Source organism: Lemur catta, chromosome 5 (assembly GCF_020740605.2).
Source record: "Lemur catta isolate mLemCat1 chromosome 5, mLemCat1.pri, whole genome shotgun sequence".
Classification (NCBI taxonomy): Eukaryota; Metazoa; Chordata; class Mammalia; order Primates; family Lemuridae; genus Lemur; species Lemur catta.
The window spans coordinates 55,818,545-55,829,210 of NC_059132.1; the positions used below are offsets into that span (position 1 = coordinate 55,818,545).

General features: G+C 38.3%; 1 non-coding gene across 1 annotated transcript; it reads right to left on the reverse strand.

The window, feature by feature from the left end:
- Nucleotides 1–1,560: 1,560 nt before the first annotated feature.
- LOC123638958 lies at nt 1,561–1,701 on the reverse strand. The gene has a single exon (XR_006735531.1). It is a non-coding gene; the product is annotated as a U4 spliceosomal RNA (small nuclear RNA).
- Between the last annotated feature and the right edge of the window lie 8,965 nt (nt 1,702–10,666).

The window sequence follows — 10,666 nt, forward strand, 5'->3', positions numbered from 1 at the left end:
GTAACTGTAATTTTAAAAAAGCACTCAATGTGTCACATAGTAGAATAGCACTTAAGGCAGGAGTTAGAGTCTAAAGTTCCCACCCAACGCAGAGTGTGTGGCATCAAAATTGTCCTTGGGATTTTATGGTGCAAATCAGATCCTAATACTCTTCCTACTCAAACCTTTCAATGCTTCCATTCATATTTATGGTAAACACCCTAGGCCTGGTCCTTGCCAGGGCTTTGAAGGCCCCACATGATCTACCCCAACTATGTGGCCTCCTCCCCCACTCCCTGCCAGCCTCCTTCCTTTGCCCTGTTCCAGCACACTGGCCTCTGAGTCCTTGTTCACATCCGGACACAATCCTGTCCCTACCTAGAATGCATCTCCAGCAAATCCCAACATGAGTTCCCCTCACTCAGGTCTCTGCCCACCCCCTTGTCTGAGTGAGCAGTTGCCCCTCCTTCTCCACCACTCTGATGATTTTTCTCTTACTTTTTCTTAAGAGCATTCATCACAGCTGACATTACGCCATGTAGTCCTTGTTAGTTTAATGCTGGTCTCCTGCGCTAGAATGAAGCTGCTCTTTCATTACTTATTTATTTTATTGATATATCATAGTCGAACATAGTTTTGGAGTACAAGTGATCTTTTGATACCTGTATACAATGTGTAATGATCAAATCAGGGTAACTGGGATACCCATCACCTCAAACATTTATCTTTTCCTTGTGTTGGGAACATTCCAATTTTTCTCTTTTAGCTATTTTGAAATATACAATAAATTATTGTTAACTATAATTTTCTTACTGTACTGAATACTAGAAACTATTCCTTCTGTATAACTGTATTTTTGTACCACCCATTAACTGACTTCTCTTCATCCCTGCTCCAATTCCAGCATCTATAAAAGTCCTAGCATAGAGAAGGTACTCAGTAAGTATTTGTTCAATGAATAAAAGCCCCTTAAATTGCCCATCAAGGGAAAATTACACAAAGTTTTTGTTTATACTACCCTGAGCCATAATTATCACGTACATTGAAATTTGAAAACCACTGAACTAGACAAAAGCACAAGAGGAAAGCCTACACCAGATTTGCATCTGGGCATCCAAACCACTGCGCCTTCAACATCTCTAGAGCAGACCATGCTAAAGCATTTTCACTTGTATAAAGGGTTTCCTTAATTCCATTTTGATAGTAAGTCTCTATAGCATCAATATTTATTATTGATTTGTGTGTTGTTGTGAGGGTTAAAGGGGATAGCAGAGTTGTCCAGAAGTTAGATTCTTAGTTACCCTTGTAATCAAATTAACTTCCGTTCTGACACAAGGGAGAATAGTAATGGGCCAATGCATACTGCCAGGGTTGTGCAGGTCTCAAAGTAAAGGTATCCTGTCATCTCAATGGATATATTTAACATACTTTAATTATAAAGGTTGTAGCTCTACCCTCATTCTTTTATAAAAAAATACAAACTTAAGTTTTCCCTATGTGTACTTGCTCACAAGTGAGCGACATGTCATGACATGTCAATTACTGTCTAAGGCTGGACAAAACAGCCTGAGTTCTTGTCTTGGACTTTGGTATATAATAATAACTAAATGCGTGGCACAAAATGGTGCAAGAAACTTGAAATATTAGCATTGAGCAGTCAATTAGCAATAATTGTGCCTCGGATAAACCTCACTGGCTACGATACTGCCACTGCGCAAAGCTAAGAACTGTCAGAGATATCATACTTATGGTTGTCAAATGTCAGGGATGAAATCCAAAGTCCAAGACTAGACTCACCATGCAAAACTAAGTAAATTTGTTCCTTCTGAAATTGAACAGACAGAGATGGGCCCTCAGGCTTATGAGCTTCTTTCCTTTTTTTTTAAAGATGTCAATGAACATCTCATTAATGTTATAATTTGAAAAGTGTTTTCTGCCTCTAAGAGAAGATTTAGATGAGAGGAAGCTATCATTGGTTCTCCAAACTGCAGGCTTACCAAATAAAAAATGCAAATTGTTTCATATTATTAGCAATTTCAACTTTGAAACAAGCCATTTCTACTCTTCCTTTTGTTTTAAGTGAATAAGTTTTAAGTGGATAAGTTCAAGTGAAAAAATATCCTGAGCTTGCAAGGTAACTGTTTGAAAAAAAACCAAACCCACCCTGTTATTATTTGCAGCTCCTTATTTTAGGGAACCAAGATTTTCTCAATATTGTGCAACAACATTAAAACAAAAACCCAACAACAAAAGGAAATAAATTGGAAACTGACGTTAGAGAAGACTGCAGTTGTCATCCATAACACTGATTTCAAATTTCTGTGTTCATCACAAAGCCTCATTGTTCTTTTTTCTTAATTTCATAAGTCAGCATTACACATTGAAATCTAACACACATTATGCTAACAAAATTTTCCTTTATAAGTTTTATATATTGAGGTTTCACATAAGATTGTGTCTGAAAAAGGAGTTGAGACTGTAAGTATTTGTAAACCACCACGTAAAGGCAATGGATCATACAGTATTTGTATCTGTGGGCGATTATTGCTATAGCTATATAATGCCTAAATACAGGAAACAGAAACAAAATAAAAAAAAATCAGTCCTTGAGGAACTGTTCCCCTACGTGAGAGCAAACACTTCGAGGTAAGTAATGTATCAATGATCTGCTTAATCCTCCTCTTCTTTTTTGTGTGTTTGGAGTCAAGCAGGCAAAGGCTGGAACAATCACTGATGCAGCAGTGTTTATACACATGCACAGGCTCTTAGGGAAGGGAAGGGTGGGAGGTGAAACAGTTTCATCTGCCAGTGACGGTGTGGCCCTTCCCATCTAGTGCTCTCTGACTCAAGGAAAGGAATGTGCTGTGGTAGAGAAGGCATGGGTTTATTACCCAGAGAGACTCAGGTTCAAAGCCAGCATGTTTATTATTAGCAGAGTAACTCTGAACTGACTACCTTCCGTCCCAACAAACCTCTCTTATCTGCAACATGGAGATGCTAAGAGTTTGCCAAGATTCCTTAACATTTCATAAAAAAATGACACAAAACTTACCAGCTCCATATTAAATGCTCAATAAATAGCTTCCTCCCCTTTTGGGAACTTGCAGAAATGCTAACCAGGCTGCTCCAGCAACAGGGATCAAAGTCCAATCTTGAGAATGGATGTTCCAGGTGAGGGATGCAGCCAACCTGGTTCCTGAGCATCATGGACAGGCCCTTCCAGAAATCCAGCCCCGAATCCCCATCCTAACCTCTCAGCCTCACTTTAGTGGCCCTCTGTGAGCTAATCCACAGGGCCAAAAAGGACACAGGGGGTGATAGGGGGTGATAGGACAAGGGCTAAAAGAAGAGAAGACGCCTTCAAGTGCCAAGCTGTGGAGAACAAAATGGCGGCTCCTTGATAATTACAAATCCTGAATCATTAGGCCCTCGAGAATTTTCCTTTTGTTTAAATTGAAGTCAATATTTTTTCTAAGCATTAAATGGGGATACCTGCTTGTCACATTTATTAAAAGCAAACATTTGCCATTTCAGCTGTACAAATTATAGAGGATTGAAAATAGTGCTGTTGAAAGAAACATGGAGTTTGTAATTAAAGTTCTCTCTCTTCCCCCCCCTCACCTTTTCAAGGCGAACAGAAACAAACTAAACAGAAACATGGTTGTTTAAAAGGTTAAAAGGTCATTCTCTTTCTGTTTCTATCTTTGTCTTTATAAGATGCGAGAGAGATGTTTCCTCTATGTATAGAAAATATTCTGAGCACTGTCTCTCTTGTAGCATCAGTAGGGCAGTCCATTTAGGGGACCAAATGTCAAGCCACTCTTAGATTCCCTTTCCTTTTTTTTTTTTAAATAAGTCATGAGGTTGTAATGTGGACAACGAGCAAGATGGATGCTTACTATAGCAAGAAAAACTCTGCAAACAACATTCAATTATATCCACGGACAGAAGATTTGGAATTCTGTGGGAAAGTAACAAGATGTTAGGTAAACTAAGCACCACACCAAGTCTTAACCCCAGTGAAGACTGTGAGCTTTTTGAGATCAAGGATTATGTTTCCTTGCCCTGGTGCAGGGTGTATGGTTGGCATTCGATAAATATTTGGAGAATTAATAAATGGAGACATGAATCTGCGATGTCCAGATTACAAATACAGTTCAGAATCCATAACTACTAATCAATGATGTCTTAGGAGAAAGTAAACCTTTTCAGATTTCATAGATAGCGTAAGAATAAATTCAGCTGGGAAAATGGGAAGATTTAGAGTTGTCCATCTCATGTCTTAATGATTTTTGTGTCAGTCTTCAGAGGAAAAATTAAATCTTTCTTTAAAAAAAAAAAAAGAAACAGCAGGATGGAAGTTTCTGAAAACTCATTTGTGAATCAAAACCACTCTAGTTTAGACCAAGTGACTGAGCATTCAAATGAAAGGGTAAAAAAAGAAGAGATATTGCTGATTGTTTTTTTCTCTCTCACTGGTGTGAGATTTTAAAGACATTCCTTCCTGTCAAAAGGATGGCGTCAAATGTATTTTAAGTCTCTACATAAACCTGCCTCTTCATATTCCTCTTGTTCGTATAGTACATCTATTCTCGTCTCATTCTACCGCACTGAGTTTTATAATAGCAGGTAGGTTTATACGCTTATCATTTTATCTTCTGACAATTAATTCACGTTAAAACGCCATTACTGATTCAGAAGTTCAAGATTTAGAATTTAAAGATTCTGACTAGGGTTTAGCTGAAACCTACTTTTAGTCGGCTATATTTTTTAAAAGGTTTAGGAATGTTTACCTCATTTAAGCATTATTAAGTTTCCTTTATTGCCATCATCTGCATTCAAACAACATGCTAACTGAAAGTGATCTAGTCTTTAAAGCAAATCTTGGTAAAACTTTATTACATTTGGTGTGGGTGAAAATCCTTGAGATCAGAAGTTAGAAAATCAAACTGTCTGGTTTCAAGTTCTAGTTCCTTACATAATCATTTAACGTTTGTCAGCATCAGTTTCACCATTTACACACAGGGAGTTAAAAGACTTAATTGTCTAAGAATGGCTCTGAGGCAATAAGCCTTAGATGTGTATGCAAATTTTATCACTTTTATCATCATCATCATCTGTACTTAAAAACAATTCAAATGAGACAGGGTAACAAAGAACCAAATGGATCCCCTACTCTTTGTACCTGGCACGGTGCTACAGGTTGTGCACTGTCACTTTTAGGTCACAACAGCCCTACTGTCTACATGTAAATATGTATCTGCTGTATAAGAATAAACTATATTCCCAATTCTGGAAACTGAGGCACAGAGAGGGTTAAGTAACCTGCTCAAATTCAGGTATGTTTCATGAATTAAATCAATCACTATTTATTGAGAGCTTACTATGTGTCATGTACTGATTCTGGCACAGGGATAGAGCAGTAAGCTAAGCAGACCAAATCCCTGCCATCAGAGAGGTGACAAAGAACTGGATTCTTCTGATTTCCAAATTAATGTTTCCCTCACTCCATATTATGTCAGCGTGTGCTCTGCGTTCGTGATCGCTCTCTCTAAAGGCACAACCAACATAGAAAATTACACCTGAGTAGCAACGTACTGGCATAAATGGTCAGGTCCCCTGCCAGGGGCTCTGCAGCCTCAGGGGTCAAGGCTGCCCGAGGGCTGAGGCGATCAATACCTAGATATACTTGTAGCCCTTTTTATAACACACTGGCTTGGGAAGCTCTGCATTATCTATAATGTAGAATTTACCTAATCTGTATTGATTTCTTCCCATGTTGATTATTATTGCTACATAGCATGCATAATTCCTAGTATTAATCTTCCATATAGATTGGCACATACTTTCCATCTCTCTCATTGCCATAGTCTTAGTGCTTTCAGCAGGTCAGCAAAATGAGGTTAAAACAATCTTTGTATTCAGGAGGTAAAACTAAACAGGTATCAGAAACCACATGTTTCAAATATGCTATTAAATTATTATAGCAGAGAATAAAACTTGGAAATTAATGCAAATGAACCAAGGGATTTCTTAATCTTGCCACCAGTTCAGATTCAGAAAAGGAACCTAAAAGCTGTGATCTATAATATATTATGCAAACCACTGCCTTCCACATTCTTAGAGCTTGGGTATTATAATATTAAGCAGCTTAGATACAGAAAGAGGTAGATAAGCTCACATTGAGGCGGACTGAGCAGTGACCACCACTGCTATGTATGCAAAGAGGCAGTCAGAGGGACTGGGAGAAGATCTATGAACCTGAGGTCAGGAAAACATGTGCAGGGCACTGGGTTGGGAAGACTACAATTATTGAGGATCTAGGGTGTGGAGAATGCTCAAGGAGACAGAAGGGGGTACTAAGGAAAAAGAACATCCTTTCAAGTAGCACACAATCTAACTAGTAAGAACCACCATGATGCAAAAAAGAAATAACAGAAACAACAGAGCTGGAGCAAATAGCACTATTAGAAAATAAACAACCCAATTAAAAAATGGACAAAAGATCGGAATACACACCTCCCCACAAAACATATACAATATAATCATATGAAATAATCAAATAATCAAAGCAAATAATCATATGAAAAGATGCTCCACATCATACATCATTAGAGAATTGCAAATTAAAACAACAATGAGATCCTACTATACACCTATGAAAATGGCCAAAATCCAAAACGCTGCCAGTACCAAATGCTGGTGAAGATGTGGAGCAACAGGAACTTTCATTCACTGCAGTGGGAATGCAAATGGGACAGTCACTTGGGAATGCAGTTTGGCAGTTTCCTACGAAACTAAACATAATCTCACACAATCCAGCAATCTTGCTCCTTGGCATTTACCCAAATAAGCTGAAAAGTTATGTTCACACAAAAACCTGCACTCAAATGTTTACAGCAGCTTTATTCATAATTGCCAAAACACGGGGAATGGGCAAATAAACTGTGGTACATCTATATAATGGAATATTATTTGGCATTAAAAAGAAATGAACTATCAAGCCATGAAAAGACATAGAGGAAACTTAAATGCATATTGCTAAGTAGAAGAAGCCAATCTGAAAGGGCTACATACTGTGTGATTCCAACTATATGAGATTCTGAAAAAGGCAAATCTATAAAGACAGTAAAAAGATCTAGGGTTGTGAGGTGGGGTGGGGAGGGAGGGAGAGATGAATAAGCAGGGCACAGAGGATTTTTAGGGCAGTGAAACTATTCTGCATGATACAGTAATGATGGACATAGGTCACACATTTGTCAAAACCCATAGAATGTATGAGGCAAATAATGAACACTAACTATGGACTTTGGTTAATAATGATGTATATTAGTTCATCAATTGTAACAAACGTACCATGCAACATATTAATATTATAATAGGGGACACTGTATGTGGGAGGAGGGTAGAGGCCAGGGATATAGGAATTCTTAGTACTTGTCAATCAATTTTTCTGCAAACCTAAAACTATTCTACAAAAAGGCCTATTAATTAAAAAAAAAAAAAAAACCACTCCAACTGTCAGCTGTTTGGGGTTTCCTGCCCAGATGTCCTTCCAGATACAGGCTAGAGCCAAGCGAAATTAATCAGGGAAGATACCATTAAGATGACTCCCAGCCAGGGTTAGAAGGAGGAGTGGGGAGTTGTTTTTGACACAGTGACTTCGGAGTCACTTCGGACCACTGGGAAAGGTCATGATGGAATCAAAATTATGTACCAGGAAGTGTCTCTGCTAAGTCCAGGCCACACAAAGACATGAGAGAGAGAGAGGCCCACTACAGCTGAGGTCATGAGTCATCAGCTTTGAGGGAAGGTAAACAAAAGACACAAGGACTCTAAGGGAAAGTATTAATACAATTTCTGGGAAAAGGTACAGTGAACTATTTCAAGGAAGCCAAGATGGAAGAGTAATAATTTCTCAAAAGTCCTGAATGAGAGAAGGAAATCCAAGAGGATAACTCTCCATCCAGTAGGGTTCTAGATTTCTTCTTCAAGATTTTCATCTGATCATGCTTAGTATGGAGCAAGATGTCAGTACAATAGATAACAGCAGAAATTTTTTTTTTTTTTTAAATAGGAAGAGAGAGGGCACATACAATTGGTCAAATCAAAGAACTTTCACTCTTATATCCATACATGGGAAACTCAGCAGCCACCAAAATATTTTAAAGATCTATATTTATTAACATGGAAAGATGTTCACAACATATTGCAATGTGAGAAAAGAAGGTTCAGAAAAATAAATCAAGCACAATTCCATTTTTGTTTTTTGTTTGTTTTTTTTTTTACAATTCCATTTTTGTAAAGCTAGGTGTATTTATTTGTATATGTATTTACAGCAAATGTTCGGAAAAAATACACTCAAATGCCAACAGTGGTGAACACCTATGGGCGGGTAGATGACAACAATGTGTCAGATTTCTTTGTATTCCTAGTTTGTATTTCCTTAATTCCCCTTCAAGCGATTACAAGACTCCATGTAAAAGACTAATTTTTTTCAATGAAAAAATTAATACTTTTTCTGTCTCATAATTCAAGTTTCCAATAGTGTTCTCCTTGTCAAGAGCAGAACAGTGCCTTACACAAAAGCCAGCACTGCTTTACGTGAGTGTGGTGCACCTTCTCTTAACATAAATGACTTCAACAGCCACATCCTGATGCATAAGGGAAAAAAAGGAATGGAAATTCCAAAGAGCTAAAGTCACAAAGTAGCAAAAACAACAGCAAAGGAAAATGCCCTGGGCAGGGAGGAGACAGACCCCTACATATCGTTAGCACTTGTTTCCTTGACTCTGGAGGAGGTTTCTTGATTAGTCTATTTTAAAAATTGTTATTGTTTAACAAATCCTAGCTAAAAATAACATCAAAATGCAGAAGTTATGCAGAAACACCCCATGATGCAAATTATTTATGAAGATAATGCAGCAGCATGACCAGGCATTAGCATGAATCATGGTTACTCTACAACGGAGATGTGTTCTCCCATCAACAAACCAGAGGGATGTGTGGTCCAGTCGCCAATGTCAGATTTTAATGTCCTCCCTGCTTTCCATGAAAAGGAGGGAGGGGTGGGCGGTGTCCTTGGGGTGGGAAGGGGCAGTGTAGAAGAATGGGAATCCCAGTAACAGTATTTTTAAAGACTGTATCTTTCATCTTCCCTAAACTAACAATCTCACCTTGAAATTGGTTACAGGAAGTATATCTTTAATAAAAAGCCATCTGTTTCCAATTCTCCCTTTTTAAGGACATAAATTCACTACAGCTATTTAGTATAGTTCATTATTCAGCCATATTGCTATTATCATTCCTGTAGCCTTTTTTTTTTGGAGACGGAGTCTAGCTCTGTGGCCCTGGGTAGAGTGCAGTGGCATCATTGCAGCTCACTGTAACCTCAAACTCCTGGGCTCAAGAGATCCTCCTGCCTCAGCCTCCCCAGTAGTGGGGACTACAGGTGCACGTCATGATGCCCGGCTAATTTTTCTATTTTTAGTGGAGATAGGATCTCGCTCTTGCTCAAGCTGGTCTTGAACTCCTGAGCTGAAGCAATCCTCCTGCCTCAGCCTCCCAGAGTGCTAGTCCTGTAGCCTTTAATTCAATTGCATTAATGTAGGTATACGAGAAAGCCAGAGAGGAAAACTTAAAACAGTTCATTTTAAACTTTATTGTCTGTTAACAACCTTGTCCAAAATTTTAGTAGGGGAAGAAGTGGAACTACTACCTAAAAGAAGACTGGAAGATGGTCTGAAGATTTCATTTATTCCTGTTTTTCCTGTTCTCTATAAACCATGGACATGCTCTTGGTAAAAACATTCACTTTCTGTTTCTATCTAGTGACCACTGAATATTATGGAACTCTATATACCTATTAAATAGGGAACTGTAGCAATAATCATAGGAATAACAGTGGCATAACAATAAAAAACAGAATAATAATTTGTGTCCTATTAGCCTTAACAGTAACAGAACTAATAAAATCTGAGGCTACAGCCTCAAGTAATAATTTAGTTTAGGACTGGTTATTACCTTATAAAGGGAAGTACCATCAAACTTACTGCAGTAACTTGTTCCTGAAGAAGCCAACGTGGGATTAATGAACAGTCACGGGAACCAGTGAGCAAGTGTAGCTATCCCTGGGCTAGTCGCTAGTACATATTGAAGTACACAGTTATAAACCATTGCAAAGCACATTAACCAAAGGACTGGAAAGTCACTCTCCATTCTAAGGGGGCTGCTGTTAACAATGTGCTAAGCTAATTACACGCATTTATAAAATGTATATGCCTGATACTGGAAACGCAGAGATTTTAGAACAACCAGAGAAGTTTTCAGTGCTGCTTGAGAACATATGAGGGCTTTCCGGAAAGTATCCAGCCATGTACTACCTTCTCGTTATATTAACAATGGCTGGATACTTTCTGAACAGCCCTTGTACATAGAATCATCATCTTACTTTTGAACAGAAGAGCATTAATTTAGATTGATGCTTCTTTGGAAGGGGAGTAGAAAAAAAAAACTGGGTAGATTTGTGATAGAAAACTATTTGAGAGGTCGATTGACTCATCTGGACCAAGTCCCTGCACTTCAAAATACAAAAAGTTGGATTTGTTGGTTTTCAAAATCTGCCAAACCTGTGTAATAGACAAGAGTTGGCTCTTGGCCACCCAAACCTTCTAGAAAGGCAGAATTT